Source organism: Euprymna scolopes, chromosome 18 (genome assembly GCF_053919585.1).
Source record: "Euprymna scolopes isolate OS-2025 chromosome 18, ASM5391958v1, whole genome shotgun sequence".
In the NCBI taxonomy this organism is placed as follows: Eukaryota; Metazoa; Mollusca; class Cephalopoda; order Sepiida; family Sepiolidae; genus Euprymna; species Euprymna scolopes.
This window is the reverse complement of record NC_136499.1, coordinates 55,327,005-55,350,519: the sequence shown is the minus strand read 5'-3', so window position 1 is coordinate 55,350,519 and position 23,515 is coordinate 55,327,005. Positions and strand designations below refer to the sequence as shown.

Genomic DNA, 23,515 nt, shown 5'->3' with positions numbered 1-23,515 from the left:
GCATAAGTATTTGCAAATTGCTTGTTGGAGTATTCAGTCGAACAATACATTTTTACTTGTAAAGTTCAACTTACAGTTTTAATTTTCTTTTTCTTATATATATATATATATATATATATATATATATATATATATATATATATATAATAGCTATTATTGCGGCAGCAAAAGAACAATAATAACAAAAAAATACGTATGATAGCTATCCATCCACAATATTTTTTATTGTAAATTTGAGAGCACATACAATATATATTTACTATATACAATTATGTCAGTCGGATGTTTAAAGTAATATGTACACACTTGAATTCATTTCAGTTATCCAGTTCTTCTCGAGCATTATTCTTGATTATTTTCCATTGGAAATAGCAAAACTTTGTTTGAAATCGCCGATTAATTATACTGGAAGAGCAAATGTGTTCGTCAAAGTTGAGACTCAATCAACGAACGATTACTTAATAATGCATTAAAACTTTAGAATGACATTCAGAATATTATCTATCTATATCTATGTATATATCAAAGTGAACGTGTATGCCTGTCTGTTTGTGTGTCTGTGTGCATTTACCTACGCAATAACTCTGTCAATTGTAAAGCTACAGACTCGAAATTTGATATACAGAGTAGTGAGATTTTGGAAAATCTTTATAATTCGTTTTCGATCAAAAACTTGGCTGTTAACAAGTCAAAGTTCAACGAGTTGACTTTAAAGCACTCTACAAAATTCCTCCGCCAATTTTGGGTCTTAACAATTAAAATTTTAGATATAGGTTCCTTGCACATGGATCTAACTTAATAACTTGATTTGAGCTCAACGCAATAAATGTTAAGGGGTCATAATAGGGGTTAAAAATTTTTAAAAAAAATTACCTCTGTGGTCTCTACCAAATTACTCAGACAATTTCGGGTATAAACATTTGAATTTTTACATAAAGGGTATTCAGAGATAGGGTAAGCGTTGTAATGTGTTTGGGTCGAAAATTTGAGCTATCAATATATAAATGTATGTATGTATGTATGCTTGCATGTCAGCTTTAAACTTTCGACAGAAACGACGGATTTTAACAAGATCAGTATCGTCTGAATGGTCGGCTTCAGACGACAAATACCTTAAAAATTGGCTAAAACATTAATTTCTTCGCCCTGAACTAGACATTTCTCTCAAGGGAGGGGTCGCTTTTTTCGCCGATATTTTGAAAAGTCATCCCCTCTTTTCGAGTATTTAGCCTTAATTAAAACCTACGTCTCTCCTGGTTTGACGGTGATCGCAAGGGTAAAGACGTCCCGTCTCATTCTCGTTCTTTTCCTCCTTCAGGGTATGGGTTCGAGCCTGCCATCCTACTACCACTCTTTTGTTGCTAAACATGCACCTACAAACACCCGGGTAACGCTGGGCTGAAATGCTAGTATCTATAAAAGTGAAAGGGTATGTCTGTATTATTTAGTGTATGTGTGTCTGTGTACATTTTTTTACCAAATAACTGTCAATTGTCGGTCTACAGACTCGAAATTTGGCTTAAGGGATTTGAGATTTGGGAAAATGTTTTAAATCTGATTTAGGCCAGAAATTTTGCTGTTTATGGGTCAAAGTTAAACGATGTGACTGTTGAGAACTCTACCGAACTCCACCGCCAATTTTAGGTCTAATCAGTTGGAATTTTATTTGGAGATTACTTGGACAGGGATCTACATTTTTAATTTTATTTAAGCCCAAAACACTAAAGGCTAAGGGGTCAAAATTGGGGTCATAGTTTAATGAAAAATGACTTTTCTGGCCTCTACCAACTTTTCTCTATGGTAGTTAAGGAAAACTATTATAAAGAAAGGCATTACCGTACATATTCACACTTTTTAATATATACATAGACAAATAAAGTTATGAACAGTACATAGGACACAAGCAAAACCGGACGCAACTGCTAATTATGAAATACGACTGAAATTATATATTAGGACAAAAGCTAACTCTGATTATTAATTGCCTTTTTTAATTACAATAAAACTACTTTAATCAGGCAGAGGAGACACCGATCTTACAACGATTAATCTCTGCAAGATTCAGGGTAGCGACCGCCAAATAGGTCTTCAATAAATAACTTAAACATAAAACTTTTGGCCAGGATAAATCCACAGATACAATTTTAAACTAAAATATTTCTCAATATTGAATCGTAATTCTTTTTTTTTTTTTTGTACTAGTTTATATACATTGGTTGTATTTGTTTATTCGTAGTATTTCAGAAAAATCCATGCACTAATTTTTAAAATATACATGAATAATTGTAAATTTTTTTTCCGTTCTTTATATTATGGCCGATACTGTATATACACATTTATTCAACACGGACACACATTTTTTATGGATGTTGGGTAATAGGGCAGTCTTTATCTCATGACATTTCGGAGCCTAATGTCTCTCATCAGAAGAGTGGCGACGCCTAATTCCGAGCGAAATAGATTATTAAGACTGTTTGTACGAGCAAGAAGTAGTTAAGTAGTTGTGTAGTTTGCATTATTTAATGGAGGTATGTATATAGCATATTTTTCATAGTAGGTTTAAGGTACGTGGTCAGTGTGTGTTATAATTTTTATGGCGGGTAGGGAGTGGATTGATTGAAAGAAGTTTCCCTATTAAACCTATGTGTACATGTGTTGAAAGCGTAAGGTAGTTTACATTCTATAAAGCGTGTTTTGCTATGTTTGTGCATGTTTATAAGGGGTGTCCAATATTATAACAGCGATTAAACCAAATGCAGGTTATTATTAATGATAGGGTGAGGATCATTATTGAGAATTTAATTAAAGATTAGTTATAGTACTAAGGTTTTATATAGTGGAAGCTATATGGTATAAAAGTTTGAGTAATAGGTTAAATACTGCCGAATAATAATAATAATAATAATAATAATAATAATAATAATAATAACAATAATAATACATTTTGGGAGGCTTACTCAAATATGGGAGAAAGTGGATGATAAAATAAAACTATTTCGAAATAATGAACGTAAACGAGAGAGACTTATAGGGGTTTAATGAATACAGTTGCAGAAAAGAGAAATGAAAATAAATGAAAGTTATAATGATGAAAGTTCGATAAACGGTTAGACAACTAGTGGATGACTTTATTTATGGCGATGAGGAGGTGCGAATTTAAGCCTTTAGTGTGTGTGTGTGTGTGTGTGTGTGTGTATGTGTGTGTGTGTGTAAAACGTAACACAGAGGGTTTTTTGTATCGGTGGTATAAAGAAGGGCGGAGGGAAATATTTAATGGACATTTTTTAAAAAATAAAGCTCAGCTGTAGAACATTGCTATTTTGCCTCCATTGTACGTGCGGTGTTTGCGGCAAAACCATTATTGCCATCCTCTTTAAAGGTGTTCTGACCCCCATCATATGAACAATGTTATTTATGAATTTAAATGTAATTGCCGTGCCAACTATGTGGGCAGAACAACCCTCAGGTTTGATGGTCGCGTGCAACAACATGTTCCTAGTAAAATCTGGAATGAAATCTACCAACTCACGGACATTTTGAGCAATATGAATGGTTCCGTTATAACGCCCATTTGCTTAAAACCCCGCGATCTGCAATGAATTTGAACAGTGACTCATTTCCTATCCTGCATCACGCTCACTCGTTATTTCATTTGAAGGACTGTGAGACTATTAGCGTCCGGTTAGGGAGACTTTTACTCTGTGAGCAAAAGGATTGTCTTTTATGTTTGGACGTGATTTTTCTCTAAGGGGTTTCTCCCCATATCGTATCAATAGATTTATTTTAGTCGTTTCTTTCATATTGTTTCTCTTGCCCCCGATAATTTTATTTTATTTTAGTCGCTCTCCACTTTTAAATTCGTTTCCCTGTAGGAATAAAAAAAAAAACAACTAAATTTAGCCTTTGAAAAGAGAGGGCGAATCCTGGTCAGCCGACTCTTCTCCATTATCTATTTTTTCTTCTTTTTTTTTTGTTCATTAAATACTTTCCTTCCGTCCTTTTTTTACTATGGATACAAAAGAAACAGTCTTCTCTTTTTCATAGCTTAAATGATATTCTGTACACCCTACAATACCCCCCCGCCAAAATAATAATAATGATAATAATAGTTATATATATATATATATACATATATATATATATATATATATATATATATATATATATATATATATATATATATATATACTAGCGGGTGTACCCGGCGATCCCGGGTGTTTCGAGGTGTTTGTACTCTTAAATAAAAAAGAAACCGAGGGAGGGTAAAAAGTTTTAGTAAGTTGGTAGGATCGAACCCGAAGCCCTAAGGCGAAGTTTGAAAATAAAATGTGAAAATAACATGAAACGTTCGGCCAACCAGAATGAGTTACTCAAAGATGTTTGAATTTATTTAAGTAAGAACAAAATTGACAGGTACCCGCACGGAAGTCGTAGAGTTAAGATTGTGTGCGAGCGTTATGACGACAACGTAAGCAATAGCTATTCAGCAGTTGTTTTTAATGAGGTCAATTACCATGTTTGTTTGTTATAAGCGAAGTAAAAAAAGAAAACATAAAACGAACTTTAAAACTTAAGCGGGGTGGATAATCAAAACATCGAAAACGTAAGCAAAACTAATGATGTTAAATGTAAAAATCTGAAAAACCAAAACAAAAAAGAAAACAGAAAAATGAACGTTAAAAAAACACGTGAAAAATGGCTTAAATAAGCCTGTTTCGATATTAAAATTTAAAAATCGGTGGGTGCCGCGTGTTTTTGGGTGTGTGGGGTGGATAAGCGAATTAAAACAAAACAGAAAAAACGAACGTTACGTGAAAAATGGTTTAAATAACACTGGTTTAATATTTACATTTAAAAAATCGAAAAAAAAAAGGAGACATCTCACACCACGATTGGACCCAAAACGTTTAGATAATGACCCAACGCGCAAACCAACTGAGCTAACAGACGTACATGAAATTTAGTCAGTTATTCAACTATTTAAAGTAAATCAGGCCATAGGCCATACCGTCATCTGACGCATGTATAGGCCCGGTCGTCGTCAGGAGAGGACCGTTTTTGTTTGCCCCCCTATCGAAAATTGTCGATGTCAGGGTGAAAAAATTAACGTTTTTGGACAATTTTTCGATATTTTTCGGGCGAAAGATGTTGCTTAAATATGATACCGAGTTGGTGTAGTTTCGTTCCGTGTCAAAAGTTTTTAGCTGACACACAAACACACATACATACAAACACACATACATACACACATTTTCGCTTCATATATATATATATATATATATATATATATATATATATATATATATATAAACTGTGCCACTCGCTTTGTTGCAGATGGGTAAAATATCAATTAGTTATTTACAAAATTTTAATTCAAATTCATGCGATATTCACGAAGTTATGATCTTTCCTTGCGTATCGAGGAATTTACACTGTTTATCGCTTTGTTTCAGGTCTCTAAAGATGTTGTTTAAGGGCAATTATACAATGTGTTCTATATGCGAACTTTAATTTTTATTATATTTTTCTGTCAAAAATAATAAACAAAGGCATATCCTCGGTAGAAGCCTCATATAAATTAGTTATTTTTCGACATTTCCAGCATTTTTTAAATAAATTAAAACAACCCTTGTCTCCCGAGAATGTCAATTGTTTGATCTTAATAGGAGTGTGCTCGAGCAACATCAACTATGTTCCTTCATAAGTAAGTAAATATTTTCCTACCTCATGAAATCCTCTTTTGATTATTGGCCAGATACTCAATGGGGTTAAGTTCTGCAGAACACGGTTGTCAGGTCATGAGACTTTCCTTAAAGAATTCTATAGATTCAAGGAAAGCTGCATTCCTTCTAATCAGAATAGGATGGAACATTGTCAAGTATTAAAATAATCTGAAACCGACGTGAAAATGGTAGGTAATCTAGTCATGTCGACAAATAATTATCCGAAAAAACCGTGTACGCATTGCTGGAAAGCTTTACACCCTCTGACACTCGGCATGGTCCAACCATCGTATTCCCAATGATTCCCGCCCTAAATATGATGCCTCAACCTCCTTGTTGACGAATAACCCTGTAATGGGTCGGAGATACGTTAGGGTTTCAAATTTGATCCATCAACCGGACCGTGAACAGAAGCATGGCCCTTATCCATATATAAGATAAGTGGGAAATTTATTTTCCTGTACTTCTGCGTCCAAGAGAGTTCGTTTTCCCCTATTTTGCTTGCTTAGTGAAGGCCTTGAAAGAGGTTTGATGTTCCTCGCCCTCTCATTCAAAACATTGTATTCGGTCTGCCTTTTAAAACACGGAAGCGCTGGTGCCGTTTCTGTTTCGGTTTATCCCTATGAATTTTCCGAATATCACATTCTGAAAGGGTTCTCCCGGTGTCCTTATTTTTCTGGATTAGGTGTTCGGGTTCAAGAATGAGTCCAAGGTTATTGGATCCCTTTATAGCTTCGTGGCTAAATATTTGATGGACTATAATTCTGCGAGTCCGGCAAACATCCTTTGCCTGATTTATTGGCATATCAAGAGATCTACAATAAAGTATAAAGTATTTGATCATAAATAAAATGCCTGAACTTCGCGATTATAGCATAGAGTTGAGTAAAATTTGGGGGAAAGACTAACCTTAAAACAGCCCATTTGGTGTTGCAATTTTGATTTCTTTGTAACGTATGATTAGTGAAATGTTAATATTTAACTAATCTTCAGTAAAGCAATTGACACTGTTTATATACATTTGTATATGTCTGGTTGATTGTTAAATCTTTTGTCCGCCAACCGCACATCTCCATCCTTAAAAAGGGACGCGACAGACGATAACACACGCAAACACACATCACACCACATACACGGCATACATATTGTTTTTAAAATATAATATAATTTTTAAAATATAATTATCCACATATTATATATATATATATATATATATATATATATATATATATATATATATATATATATATATATATATTATCATGGGTGCCCGGCGTTGTCCGCGTATTTGGAGGAGTATGTTGAGCCAAAAAAAAAATGCGGGTAATTTTTTAAACTTTGATCCCTATTATGACAACTTAAAATGTATTGTTTGGTGCTCAAACAAAGTTATTAAGATAGAGCTCTGTCCATGGAAGGTATATCTAAAATTTCAAGTGATTAGATCAAAACATTGTTGGAGAAGTTTGGTAGAGTTCTCAAATGTTAAATCGTTGAAATTTGATCCCTTAATCGCCAAATTTCAGGCCGAAAACCGATCACATAGATTTCCCAAATCTCAGTACCCTGTATATCAAATTTCGAGTCCGTAAATTTAATATTGACAGAATTATTGCGTAGGGAAATGTACACACCCAGACACACAGATACACAGATACACAGACACACACAGAGACAGACACACACTTTCACATTTATATATATATATATATATATATATATATATATATATATATATATATATATATATATATATGCATGTGCGTGTGCATACCATCACATGCCATGTGCTTTTATAGGATGAAATTGTATTGGTGAATATAGATTGGTCAATTTATTCAATAAGGGGATACATACAATCCGTTAGGGGATAGAAGAGGCTTTTATGTCAAGGCATTTCAAAGCCTAATGCTTCTCAACAGAAGAGTAGAGAACGTGCTAGGTAACATGGTGGGGATGTCACGTTTAGCGTGGGATTCATTAAGAACAAAATAAATCAATGAAAATTATATATTATGTTGGGTTAGTTTTATCGAATTCTAGATAAAGGAGGAGCGTATTATATATAGTGTAATGATTGAGCAAGAGGGAATTACATGGGGCGTTCTGTTCCAGGGTTTTAAGTTATTGGGGCGAGGGAGAGTTCGGAAGTTAGTTACGTGAACACTTCATGTGGTGGTCTGGGTGGTTTGTTATAACATTATAATAATGGATTTCAGAATACCAATATATGTTAGGTAGTGCTGTTCGGTTGCATCTGTCAAAAGGCCCCTCCATAGATAATAGACATCTTACACACCGATAAAATAGAATTACCACCCATCCACACCATACCACCACCATAATTCTAAAACATATACCACATCCATTTAAGACTATGATAAATACCCTATACACCTGTTTACATTACATTCTATGTAATACATTCCTCCTTTATCTAGAATTCAATGCCACTCCCCCAACATCATATATAATTCAAATTGATATATTTCATTCCTAGACGCCACATGCCCACTATGAGACCTAGCATCTTCTCTACTCTTCTAATGAGAAGCATTAGGATTCGAAATGCCTTGGCATAAAGAGTCCCTTCTTCCCCCCCCAGCTAATTGTTTGTTTTTCCTTATTGAATGAATGAGCTAGTCTATATTCACTAATATATAGTTTTTTATGACTTATTTTCCCACTCCTTTTGATTTCTTATATCCATAAACATGTACGTACGTATATATATATATATATATATATATATATATATATATATATATATATATATACATATATACATATATATATACGTATTTACATTTTTCATACATACATATACATATATACATATATATATATACATGCGTGTATAGATACATATATACGCATCTACAACAGTATTGAGCACTTTCTTCAGTTTTTATTAAGTACCATCTCCACTTTATATATATTTATACATGTATATATACATATGTATTTATGTATATATCTATATATGCGTAGCTATATATAAATAAATATACTCATATATATACATATATAGTATACATATATAGTATATATATATATATATATATATATATATATATATATATATATATATATATATATATATATATATATATATATAGATCACTCCTAAATCCAGCCGAGGGAATTTATTCTACTGTCGTCTATGTATTTTATACTTTTAACATGTTTTTTTCTAATTTATATGTATATATATATATATATATATTTATATATATATATATATATATATATATATCAGACAAATAAGCTATATATATATATATATATATATATATATATATATATATATATATCAGACAAATAAACTAATTGAAAAATAAGCATTTATTTATACATACTGATTCACTATCAACGTGGGCAATCGGGCATGATGAACGGTAAAATGCAAAACCGTTATATGTACGTTTTACGTTGCTTCGTCGTAAGCAGAGACAACCTTATTATTATTGAAAAATACTAGCAAGATTAATACATTTTTCTGCCTCGTTAATATTGTATTTTGTATGGTACTTGATTTGTTTTAACGCATTTCTGAACATGACATACCATACAATAGTGGGATTAATATTAGAATTGTACCACAAACAGTACATCCTATAGAATTTTGCCAATAATTGATACCAATGTATGTGTGGAGGTAATGCACTCGACGAGAGACATTACCTATTTTTTTAAAATGTTTTATAATTGAAAAACCTGTATCCATATGGCAACTGCAATACGCATGCTTTTCGTCCATAATTATATGTAAAGCATAGAAAATATTTATATTAATTTGCGTAACGGATAAATCCGAGGAGCTGATAGCATTTTTATTAAAATATCTAAAATGATACTTCCTGGTTTCTATTTACAAAAAAAAACAAACTTTTACATTAGTAGTTCCAATTTTGGCGTTGCTTTTACGATTATAACGAGATAACATTAAGTATTTTATTGGTGGGACATCGAACAGTTTCTATTATATTCAAAATTGTTATTAGTATGCCTGTACAACTATATTGTATCTTAATCTATCATATTATATTTTTCTTATTTTTCAGGTTTCGGATACAAATATTTCTAAGTGTTTGATATTAATCTTGTGCGAAGAGATGCCGAGCTAAATTTATGTAAGTAAACATTCTGTATTTTTATGAACGCATCTATTGGATAATTTATATATATATATATATATATATGTATATATATATATATATATATATATGTATATATATATTATATATACACATACATATTATAACTTATATATATGCATATATATTATATATATACATATTATATACATGTATATACATATATTTATATGCATTTAAATATGTATATATACGCATATATATGTATGTATGTATATATATATATAATATATATATATATATATATAGGATGCATGATTAACTATTGTGAAATTATTGATCGGCTTCATAGGAGGAAACATATCAAAATAAAATCATGTGTGCAATCGTATCGAAAACGCAATCCATTTATTGACTTAATAATTAAAAAAAAAATATTAGAAAAAATATTTTTTGAAATCGTCTCCTCGTCAGGAAAAACACGGGAGGATAAGATTGGGTATATATATATATATATATATATATATATATATATATATATATATATATATATATATATATATATATATATATATATATATGTATACATATATACGTATATATATATATATATCTACACAATTATATATACATATATAGATAAATATATATATATATATACATATATATATATATATATATATATATATATATATATATATATACATCTATATACACATATAAGTTACATTTTACGACTGGAGTTTACGTATAAATATTATTTGGAAATATCAGTTTCAATTCACTTCTTGTATAATTATATAAGTAAGTTATAAAATAACAGTCAATATTTCGTTTTCACCGCGGAAAAACCTAAAAGTAGATGCGTACAACTATTTAATGAACGGGTCATATAGCTTTATAGTAAGGATTAAAATATAGTACAAGTCAATTCTAACTCGTCAATATTCTCATTGATTAAGCTCTTCTATGAGAATGTGCTAACATATCGGCTAACAACTCTTTACTCACCATAATGGTGACGAAAATATGCACGGGTTTATATTATTGTCTTGAGTGTGCTATTGTATAAAGTTTGGCTTTATATTCTTAAAACTTAAAACTGAAGTTTGAGCAAGAGAGTACAATTTTTCAAACATTGATATTAGTTGTTATCGCTTTAATGCAAACAATTGTAAATGCAATTATTAAACTTATTACAATGGACTACCTATGGGGACATAATCATCGATATACAACTAAAACACAACCGAACTACACTGCGGAAACAACTACCAACACGCAACCCACATCACGCAACCACACCTCCACCCAGACAAATGCCACATAAGCACCAGACATTTCTGCGCACGCACAATATTTGCATATAAATACATTATACATGTGAAACGCAATATAAATATCAGGATGAAGGAACATCTGCAAACACATACATCTTCCATTTAGACAACAATTTTGTGATTGCAAAAAACGATGACACGTATTTTACAGTAAATATTTTGTTAACGAAACAAAGTATAATGTTTTTCGATTTAAAAAAAAAAATTCTGTTTTCTAAAAAGTAAACTCTGAACACGATGCCGAAAAAAGTAACACCGGTATTTTTTGTTTACTACACACCTGCTCGTTATAAATAAACTAAAACAAACCAAAATTAAAATGAGAAAATTATAGAAAATAATACAGAAATAAATAAACGAAGTGTATAAATTATTGAATCAAGTACAAAATGAAAACTTTCGAATCTTAAAAAATAATAAAACGAAGTATAAACCGCAATATCTACAGCAAGAATAATTAAATAATTTAATACATATTTATGTCATAAGGATATATATATATATATATATATATATATATATATATGTATATATGTATATATGTATATATGTATATATATTTATAAATATACGTAATAGATAAACACATATAAAATAAACGTATAAAATAAATAAATAAAATTAATTCATATTTAATAAATTCAATACATACAATTAAATGTTAATAGTACACACACACACATTTTTTAATAATAAAAATAATTATACATGAATCGCTGTAGGACAATTTCAATAAAATGCATAGACCGAATTAGAAATTAGATCGCGATAAATGGTTTAAAATATACTTAGTATTATTAGTAATAATAAAATCAACGAGACATAGAAAAGTAATAATATCTACGCTAGAAAATTGGCATCCGAAAGTCGAACACACGCTCGACGAAGGTCATCTTCTATATAATGAAATGACTGCAGAGATTTTCTTCTTCACCAAATATTGTGGGTTAGCACCATCATATTCCACATACAAATTCAATACATCTAGGCTAATAGTCACTATCTTATTGGTATATTATTGTGTACCAAAGATGTCATAGTGTGTGTTGTATAATCGTCTAAATGTCGATACGCGAACTTAGGAGGTGAAGTTCATCTTGATGTGTATACGTGTACCTAAATGTGTGTCGTTGCTTCTTCATTATTTAAACCCTAGAATTGTGCTGTTACAGTCTATTTATATTATATTCATATCTAATACCTTCATGCGTCGTTGATCTTTTCCAGCTTGAATAAATCTTGTTCTAGCAGGGATGGCTGGAACCTGTTGGGCGAATTCCCCTTCCAGAACGCTAGTTGGGTGTATGTGGTTTTTATTCACTTTCCATGTGTCGATTGCACAAGAATGCAAGGGAATATCTTTGCTTGCGTGGTCTAGTCTAAGTTGCCATTCTGAAACACAACAGCTCTCCCCAAATTGAAGGATGGACAACCTGCTAAACCGTCCACTTTGCTCAACGTCCAAACTTCAACTCTCGATAATCTCCAGCTAACCTGATCTACGTAAAATACATATAAATCCGATCAGCTTACCAGCTCTTCTAGTAAACTTGTATAGAATATTATTTATTATATTTTTACAGTCTTTACACTTTATTCACATTCATCTCCCATCCGTCCTTCCAGTTAGATAGCTAGATAAATAGATAGATCGACACTTTCCTTTAACATTATGAAGCTTTCGCACACAATTTTAGAGACATGAAGTCGTGAATATAAAATGCTACAGTGCATACTAGGAGCAACATCATTATAATCGCAACATCTGTAAATGATGTTGTTCCTTTTTTTATTTCGAAATATTTAGTCCTTCCACTACTACAAGTTGTCACCGAGACTGATACTATATTTTTAAAGGAATCGTTGATTACACTGCTCGTTACTGCCTCATAGATACTTAGAGCTAACATATTCATTCCGATTTCCAATTTATAAATGATAACGCCTCACTTGCCGTTCATTGTGATTGGATGATACCTGATTATTCTCATATTCCAGAATCCATTCATTCGCTTCTAACGCGAACGCTTACATACATTGAAATATGTCGTCACTAAGTGACATATTTTCCCGCTGTTACCTTAAAAACTCCTAACAAAATACGTAAGTATATTTGTCAATTGCTTCATTACGACGACAATGAGTACCCCGACGACTTCTCCATCAAACCATAAACAAACTTAGTTCCACGAGTTTTCTTACCATTATACACACTAGGTGTACATTTGCGATGCTTCTATATACTTTTCTCCTCACAACGTCTTTTTTTATGTCGGGAACAAACAAATTGAACACATTGCGTGTACATGGGTGAATATCCTAACATTTCACACATATTTATATATTGAATATATTACATACTTATGTATATATGTTCAAGTTTTGCTTCCAAATATTTCCGTTTTTATTTAAAGATTTCTCCTCAGAAGAACAACCTACAAAACAATACTTAACAAAATACGATTTTTTATAAATTTATTTTTTCATGGCTACGACAACGACCAAAATACGATAGTTTACTTTTTGACTCTTTCATCACGACGGCGATGAAAATGACGGCGACTTCTCCATAACTACATAAACAAACTTTCTCATGGGAGTTTCTTACAATTAAACACACTACGTGTACGTTAGTGATGCTCATATTTACTTACCTTCCCACGAGAGCGTGGTTAACACAAGGGCATTTTTTAATGTGGGAACAAACACAAATTAAACACACAAAGTGCACATTAAGGATTTCAAACCGTCGCCTTGCACATGCATTCGTATATTAATAAGGGGTTTCCTAAATATTTGCAAACTTGAAATCAAGATTTGTACTGACTAAAACAAAATATAAACAAAAATTATTAAAAAAATAACAGGATAGGAATGTATCCTTTAATTATTTTATCACGCCGCCGACTACGACGTCAAAACATAATTAAGCATACAGTAAACCTTGTGACTAAATTGAAAATTTTAGCTGCAAAATAGTTGCGTTCTTTTTAAATTATTATCAACGCTGTTATTTGGAAGGTATACACTTAAAAATACAAATATATATTAAATACGTGTGTTTTTGCCATGACACTATTATTTTTGCAATTGGCGCAAGTTCCTGCTATTTTACTGAGCGGCAGTTTCTCCCACTTACAATCGTAGTTAAATTGTTTTGTTTTTGTTTTTCATATAGATGTGGGCATACTTCCAACGGGCAACGCCGATACTCGGATTCTGCTAGTTTCTAATAACTTAATAACATGGACACAACAACTAAAAATCTGACAAAAGTAAGAGCACAAACCTTTAAAACGCAATGGTGGTAGGTTTACGTCCGATTATATTAAAGTGCTACTCTAGCCGCATTGTTGAGTTGTGATACAATTAAACAGTACTGTAAGTGAATGAGCATATATATATATATATATATATATATATACACGTGTGTGTATGTGTATATAAATATATACATGTGTGTATTTATATAATGTGTGTTTTGTATGTGTGTTTTGTATGTGTGTACACATATGTGTGTTTGTATATATATATATATATATATATATATATATACATTTTATTTTCATTACCGAATTTTTCTGTTTAGTTACATTATTATTTCAGCTACGCGACCGTTATTTGGCCGTCATGTAGCCTCCTCAGACATTTACCGGAGGCTACATGACGGCCAAAAAAACGGTCGCGTAGCTGAAAAAATAATGTAACTAAACAGAAAAATACGGTAATAAAAAATAAAACGCAAATTTGCTCTACAAGAGTATTGAGCACTTTCTTCATGTTTTATTAATTACCATTTCTACTATATATATATATATATATATATATATATATATATATATATATATATATATGAGCAAACAGTTATTAAAATATGTTAAAAACACTTGTAAATGAGTTAAAATATTTAATCTGAAAAGGAACCACTAGATAAATGGATAGTCCTTAATCCGCGGAGTTTCGAAGAACACTTTCCTTCTCATCAGAGGGTAGGAATTAGCAAAATGCGGGATCGGATTTTGCATGCAGAAGTATTTGATGAAACAACAAGTAAGTACAATATCTTACTTGAAAACAAAATAAGTTAAGCAGAGGGAATCTGGTAAAGAAAAAGATGATTACACATGAATGGATAGTCTGGTGGAAGAGAAAAAATCCAGTGACGGTAAAATCCAAATGTACAACTTCAAGAAAGTTAAAAGAATCTCCATTTGTACAAGTAAAATCCAAGGAAATCCCGTAATTAGAAGAAGATGGTTCGTAATCATCCAAAGGCAGAAATCCATGGAATAATTCACAAACATGTGTACAAGGAAAAAATATTACTAAAAGAAAAATAAGATGTGCTTTTCACTCTACTTCCGAGACATAACTATAAAAAAGAGATCTGGGAAGAAAAAGGAGAGAGAAAAAATGATAAAGTTAAATATAAAATAAAGGGAAACAAAAGTCAAAACGACCCAGACAGGAAATGTTAAAGGCGCGAAAATATATATAGCGCAAAATAATATAGGTCAACAGAAATGTACAGGTCATCACTTAAAAAATGTCAGCAAGAGTTATTAAACGACACTAAAAGGAAAATAAAAAAAGGAAAATAAAAATAAATAAATATATAATAAATAAATAGACAATAAAGAATAAATAAATAAATAAAAAAATAAAATATAACAAAAATAAAATATAAAATATAATATATAATATAAAATAAAATAAGAATAAAATAGAAAAAAAATAAAAAAATAAATCTTATTTAAGGGGAGAAGATGACCGGTATCTGCAATTTTAGGAAAATAAAGAAAAAAAAGTAAATTCATGTAGTAAAATTTAAGTAAATATACATACAAGATATGAAAGTGTGGGTAGACTGATATATTAGATAGATAAGAAAGTTTAAAGAATAAAATATAAAATTCAGATAAAAAACCGGCCATGCAAAGAAGAGATACAGAAATAAAATAAAGGATTATTAAAGTATAAAGTATTAAGAAGTATGTCGAAAAACGAAAAAGTTAAAGAAAAATATTTTTATCTATATAAAAGGTAAAATAATAACTATGTGATTTCAAAATTGTCATAATTAAATTCGGACTTATGTTTACAGAAAGAGATCAGTTCATTTTTAGAATTTATTATATTGTTACTTTGCGGGGAAGTAATTATATTTATAGCCTCGGTTGTACAGAGGCGACATGACTTAGAGCCTGGAGTATAAGACTTAACTTTTTTATAATATCTATCTATCTATCTGTCTATATATATATATATATATATATATATATATATATATATATATATATATATATATATATATATTATCAATTAGAAAGATATGCATTGCTTTTTCCGCTATTATATTTTTAATTGCTTCAGCACGTGTACACCTGTTACATCTCTGTGCTGTACCGATTGTCATACAACTTAATTTCATGTGTATCTACATAAATCAATAGTTTAAACAACCGTAATCGCTTTGTAATATAATAATCATCAAAAGAATAACATGAAAATAGTTCGTTTTTAATACTATACAATAATAATAGGGGCACAGCGAAACAACAATTAAAAAAAGGTAAATTTCTGGTTCTTTAACATTAGAGTGTGGTAAGATATTTTCATATTATAGTTACTTCTAATTATAATATAGACAAACCTTCTCTAGAGGCAGATTATATATATATATATATGTATATATATATATGTATATATATATATATATATATATATATATTAGTGAAAAAGTGTGTGTGATGAATCTTCTTAACCTATATACTCTACGGATTTTTTATGTACACACTTGAATTTAAGTATATAGATTATTCAAGCATGTGAAAATATATAGTGGTTTTCTTTTTATCCGGAAATAACCGGCTCTGGGGTAAACATTGCCATGCAGCAGGTCTCAGATTTTTATTTATTTTCTACTGTTTAACGACAGCGCATACGCGGTCGTGGATTATGACAGTTCTCTTTTGTTAGAAATAAGTTTGATCAAAAATACACTTTAAAGATAATGTCAAGCTAGTCTAATGAAATATAACTTGACCCACTCTATTTAGATTTGGGTTTCGATTTCAGATAGAGCATTTTCTTTTTTACTTACAAGAAGTAGACTGTACAGAAAAAATATAATACTCCCATGTCCATGACTTAGTTTCTTTTCGTTTTTTTCATTCAATTATTTTAAAGAAAATTCACGTACACCTTTTTGTAAATTTAAAACCTTAAATAAACAATATTCAATCTAAGACACACCTCATTATATATATATATATATATGTATGCGTATGTGTGTATTTGCGTGTGTGCGTGTATGTTTGTGTGCATGTGTATAATTCGTCTCACATTAGGATGTTTGGCGGAAAATACCTATCGTTTACCGAGAAATATAGAAATGGATTGCGAGAGTTTTAAGGTGATATTCGCATTCAGAGTCACCAAGAGAAGTAGAAACAGACGTACACCTATAGCGTTAGAAAGAATGAAGTGCTTGTGGAGTAAATATTTTATAGAAACACTCTCATACTTAATTGTGACAGATTATTCAATTTTGAAGAAAAATTAATGCAAGCGATCGTGTTATATCAGAAATATAAACACAGATTTTTTTTCGCGTGTGATTCGGGCAGGTGCTTAGATTAAAAAGGGTAAAGGGCGCACCTGACAAATACATTTTAAATAGCGTGATAATTCGGATACTAAATCACTTGGACAATGTACAGATCTGACCAAAGATAGTTATCTTTTTGCTCACGTCTCTAGAACTGTATTAGCCTTTTACAAACGAATATGTGTCAATAGAAAAACATAGCGGGCATCATTATAAACTTTACGAAATCCGTCCACGCCTGTAAACGTAAGTTACGAAACAGTCTTCAGAATTAAGTTATCAAAACTGAACTGTATAGGAAAAATGCTGATTGATTTGTTGTTGAGTTTACGACACTGATATAGAGCAAGCGAATAGAATGCTTGTAGATAGACAAGTATTTTTGCGAATGTTCTGCAGGGCGAGAGGCGTTATTGATTAAATTAATGCTCAATCGAACACTGGCTGTAATGGTAACGATATAACAGCGATAAGGTTGACTCGTTTCTCACGGGAGAAAAAAAACGAATTAAGTGTATAACAATTTCTTGCTCATATGAGTTCGAGGAGAGTCATAGCAGCAAAAGGTATCTTTGGATGTTTAGATGCTCTTCCACAATATGGCAAGTATACCTAATATTAGATCGAATTTAGCTCTAGTTCTGATACGGATTAGCATCAAGAAAAGGATTCTGGAAGAGTCAAAAAATGCATCTAATTTTTCGGCGGTTTTGACAAATAATCTGATTCATTCAAATTTCTATTTCGCAAAATTCTAGTTAACTTATTTCACAGAATACGCAAAATCGCCTTACTATATTACTCACGTCTTATTTATCTTGCCGCTTATTTATTTCACCTTGTTGTGGAATCGAGATTTGTTAATCACTACTTTCCTATCCTTCAGATGAATCAACAGACGTTGTTTTAATATTAATCATGAAAATGTATAGGGCATATAATAAACATTTATTAACATATGCCTCCTGGTAAAATAATCATTATATTTCAGTATACGATCACCTAGATACAACCTAACACAATATTTCTATTTTTTGTGTGTATTGATATTCATATTAAAAACTCTATTTTTATTTAATTAAAATGAAAATACAACTTCGTTTTATATTGATCGTACAATCTGCATATGTTAAACAATTATTTAAATCAATTCCATATTAGTTTGTGTTTGTTTGTTTACTAAGAAATGCTCATTATTAGTAAACTATCACATGTAATTATATCAATTCAGCCATTCTACATTGTTTATACTTGTATATATATATATATGTGTGTGTGTGTGTGTATTCATATGTATATATGTATGCGTGTATATATATATATATATATATATATATATATATATATATATATTTGTCTACCAAACCCCATTGTCAGTTTTGATCGACACACATAAAACTAAAAACATAGATTATACTAACATATGTGAAACTTTATATTTGTGTTTTAGCCGTGGAACATCGGTGCAGACAGTGTGTAATTATGAAATATAGTTTGACATTACGAATATGCATCCATAATGTGATAGCTATTCGTCAATATTTTAAATGCAGCAAAAATGTCTTCAAAGCTCATGGATTAACCTCAAAGGAAAAATGAAAATCGTAAACTAAATATTTTGGTTTGAATTGTTAGTGGTGGCGAAAACCTCATTTTTTTAACTGTTTTAATTATTACTATATATTGGGTCCAAAATAATACTAAATAAGACATCATATTTTACGACCGGGGAATGCCTGTTGTGTGTATGTAATTACTACAATGTTTCTCTTATGCAATTGTAGGTTTAAGCTATAAAAATAACCACAATTGTACAGATGTAACAGAACCTCCACAGGTAGAGTTAATAATTTCTTTCGTGAATTATTGTCTCGTTTTGGCGTTGTACATTTCTAAATAGTTTACAGCGCCGCCCATTTTACACCAAGGGACTTTAAGGAAAATGCTGTGTCAGACGTTTCAAATTAAACATTTCACGGCTTCAAAATACCACTCTCGCGTCATCGACATTTTATCAAGAGCACTTAAAATGCATGCTGTACGCCCTACAGATACCGCAAAAATTTCTGCGTGTATATAGAATAACACCCAACCTTAATGCAACATCATTATTATGCCTAACGGGGATTATGTTCTAGCGGTAAAAAAGATCTCTACTTGGAAAATTGTTGCCAAAGCACACAAAGTTGATAAAGACTTCTAATGTGCACTAGACCCAAGACAAAATATTTTCTACGAACTTACAATAACAACACTTTTTTTCTAAGGATAATAGACAAAAATATGAAAATATAGTGAACACTCTTTCAAGGTCCCAAGTGACATAAATATTGCACTTTAATTAAATAAAATAAGAAAGTGTAGTTTCTAAGGTCCTTACCATATACTTCATGAAAAAAAGAGGCCAATGAGCCACTTACTAAATCGACCTACCATACGAGGTTACAAGAACGTAACTGATCAGGAAGGAAAAAGGAAGTTCACGGATATTTGATTATCGCGTTGCAAGGAACAAACAATAATACCCCCTGGGTAGTTGAAGTTTGGGATGTAGGTGTTATAGGAACTTACCATTCGCTCCTTAAATTTTTCTAATATTATTAAAACTCCGATAGGAGCAATTTTGTGGGGAATTATTAGGACTGACAGCGAGACTACAATCTATCCTAATAATCGTCGGAAACTGCAGCCCACATTTTATTTGTATGTTTCTTCATGCATTTCTTTACAAAATTGTCCAAGGAACAATATATATATATATATATATATATATATATATATATATATATACATACATATATATATATATGTATATATATATATGTGTGTGTGTGGGTGTATATATATATATATATATATATATATATATATATATATATATATATATATATAATGCTTTTCCACAGCCGAACCAATGTCGCAGGCCACACTGGCCAAGAAATCCAACAAACCGGAAGTCCAGGACTCGAGTTTTGCCCTCATTTGGGCCTATCAGTTAGAAACACCGCGGTCAGGATTTGAAACCCGAACCTCCTGCATGCTAGGCGAGCACTCACGCCACACACACAAGAAAGTCTATTAACGTACACAGATCAAGCAACCCGATCTGTGTAAGTTAATAGACTTTCTTGTGTGTGTGGCGTGTTTTCGTAGTTGGTAGAATGCTCGCCTAGCATGAAAGAGGTTCGGGTTTCAACTCCTAAGCGCGGATATATCTAACTTAGGGTGAAAATAGATTCTTGGAGTTTCGGTTTGTTGGCTTTCCTGGTTCTTGTGGGCTGCGACATTGGTTCGGCTGCGGAAAATCATATATATATATATATTCTCTCACACTTTCTGAATATATATATATATATATATTCAGAAAGTGTGTGTGTATATATATATATATATATATGCACTTATATGTATATTCTCTACAAAATATATCATATCTTATACAAATGGTTTATGTGTATACAAGAATAACGAACTAGATTTATTCATTTATTTTATTTTTCACGATTGTGTTTTAAATTTTTTAGTATCTAATTGAACAATTTTAACCGAATACATCTGTGATGAATCTTTAATATTTGCTAACATAGTTTTGTGATATTAGGTGACCGTTGTGTTCTACATATTGAAATACTCATCCAACTTGTTTTGTTATTTGTTCATTTTGTAATATACGGGGACAAAATTAAGTCTATTATGTTATTTTCACAATATAAGTACCGTTGAACTACGTTCGCATAATCGGTATTCCTAGTCACCACTTATATAAAATTCCCCCAAGGATTTAACTGTTAAATTTAATCAATTATTGATTCATATATCGAAAGCCAGGTACGTCCAAGGATGGAATACTGTTCCCATATCTGGGCAGGATCTGCTTAAAACAGCCTATCCTGCCTTGACAGTGTACAAAATAGACTTCGTGGCTTAGTGGGGGATGCCCTTTTCTCATCCCTGCAACCTCTCTCCCTCAGAAGAGACGTTGCGAGCCTATCCTTGTTTTATCGTTATTTCCATGGCAGGTGCTCGTCTGAACTCCAATCGCTGGTCCCCCCTCGTTCACGAAAATCACCCGTCTAGCTGAATCCACTGTGAAAAATTTCCCCCACTCTATATCTGTGCCTAAATCAAAACGCGGATTCCATGAACAAAGCTTCTTTCTTAGAACTGCACGCCTGTGGAACTCTGTTCCGTCTGCCTGCTTTCCACCGGATTACAACTTGGATGTTTCTAAGTCCAACGTTAACAAATTCCTAATGAACCGTCCCCTTAAGTAAACACTTCATCAAATCTCCACACTAACGTAATGTACTTGCAATAACCCTTATCCCTGAAGCGCTTCCGGTCCTATGTGGTGATCACTGTGTAAAAAAAAAGTGGAATATCTCCCCTGTGACATAACTAGAACTCATAAATTGTTAACGTCCTTCCTTTAATCTTTTACATCTGTAATTCACTACCGATGTTTTCGCCATGTGTCTAGCTTAGTATTCGTCGTTTATATTTTATCCATAAGGTTGGTCTCATATTCTGCACATCAATATTCTTTACTATTCAGAACTATACACTGATTTTAAAACATATTCAGGCAATCTTTGAAAAAATGAAACAAAAGTATTCAGATACTTGCACTGCTGTTGCTCAGTAGAAAGGTGACACAATACCAGAACAGATATGATGAAAGGGCCCCAAACATTCAAAAAATAAAATCAACTATCATCATTGTAGACTGGGCTTATATGGTAGTGTTTTTTTTTCTGAGTTGAAGCAACCATGTAAAATCACAGCTGTTAATTGTTTTTAGGGCGGTTATGGTAGAATCAACGATGTTACAAAAATAATTGACATGAACGTTGTAAACAACACACATCAAAACCAAATTACTTAAAAAAGCAGGTCAATTAACATATAAATAAATGTGCTTCAAGCCCCATATGAGGCTAAAAGACAAATATTCTTTAAACAATTTAATATTCTTTAAACAATAGTGACACAAGAACAATAAATAAAAAATACACGCATTTATATTTAAAAGAATGTTTGCATGATCTAACCCCCCCGCATAATTATATTATTCTCTATTCGAGTTATCATATCTAAGTATGGGCACAAATTGATGAGTGTAGTGATGTTGAGACATGCGTTGAGTACGGCAATCTAAGAAGTAGTTAGCTTACGATAATTCATTTATATTTTTTTAAATTACTCTTATTTGTGAATCGTGGGCATGGCAACTTAAGCCCTTAGCTTTTACATTTTTAAATTGGTTCATTTGGCAAGACTTAACTTCCTTAAAGTATTTCTTTTTTATGGCCAAGTATTCTTGGATATCTCTTTTGTCATCAATACTTTCCAGGAAGAGAGCGTAGCCTTTTGAGATGTATGTCTCTAATTGATGTTTCTTTAACTGATACTTGTGGATTCTTTCTCATAGAAGTTCATGGCCTACTCGTTTTTAGATCATTTTTCTCTCCCATCAACTGACTAGTAATTTCCATATTAAGCATGATAGCATTAGATTGAAATAAGGATATCGGCATAAGAATGTAAGGAGTTAGTTCTCATTGTACGTCCAATTTAATTTATATCTATATCAATATCTATCTATCTATATGTATATATTATGTACTAGCGGGGGTAGCCGGCGTTGCCCGAGTGTTTGTTTCCGGGACAGGGGTGAGTTTTAAAAAATGTTATGGTAGGTAAGTAGGAAGGATCAAACCCGGAGTCATAAGTAAAAGTAGGAAA

The 23,515-nt window shown here is 31.4% G+C and overlaps 1 protein-coding gene across 14 annotated transcripts in view; it reads left to right on the top strand.

The window, feature by feature from the left end:
• LOC145297622 (FMRFamide receptor-like) overlaps window positions 1-23,515 on the top strand; it is a 1,184,367-nt gene that overhangs the window by 376,184 nt on the left and 784,668 nt on the right. For 11 of the 14 annotated variants that reach the window (XR_013870285.1, XR_013870286.1, XR_013870283.1 and 8 more), the window contains exon 2: window positions 9,788-9,856. The exons of the other annotated variants lie outside the window; for them this stretch is intronic. The gene's annotated coding sequence lies outside the window, so the exon portion shown is untranslated. The remainder of the gene's footprint in view (window positions 1-9,787; window positions 9,857-23,515) is intronic. 14 annotated transcript variants of the gene reach the window in all.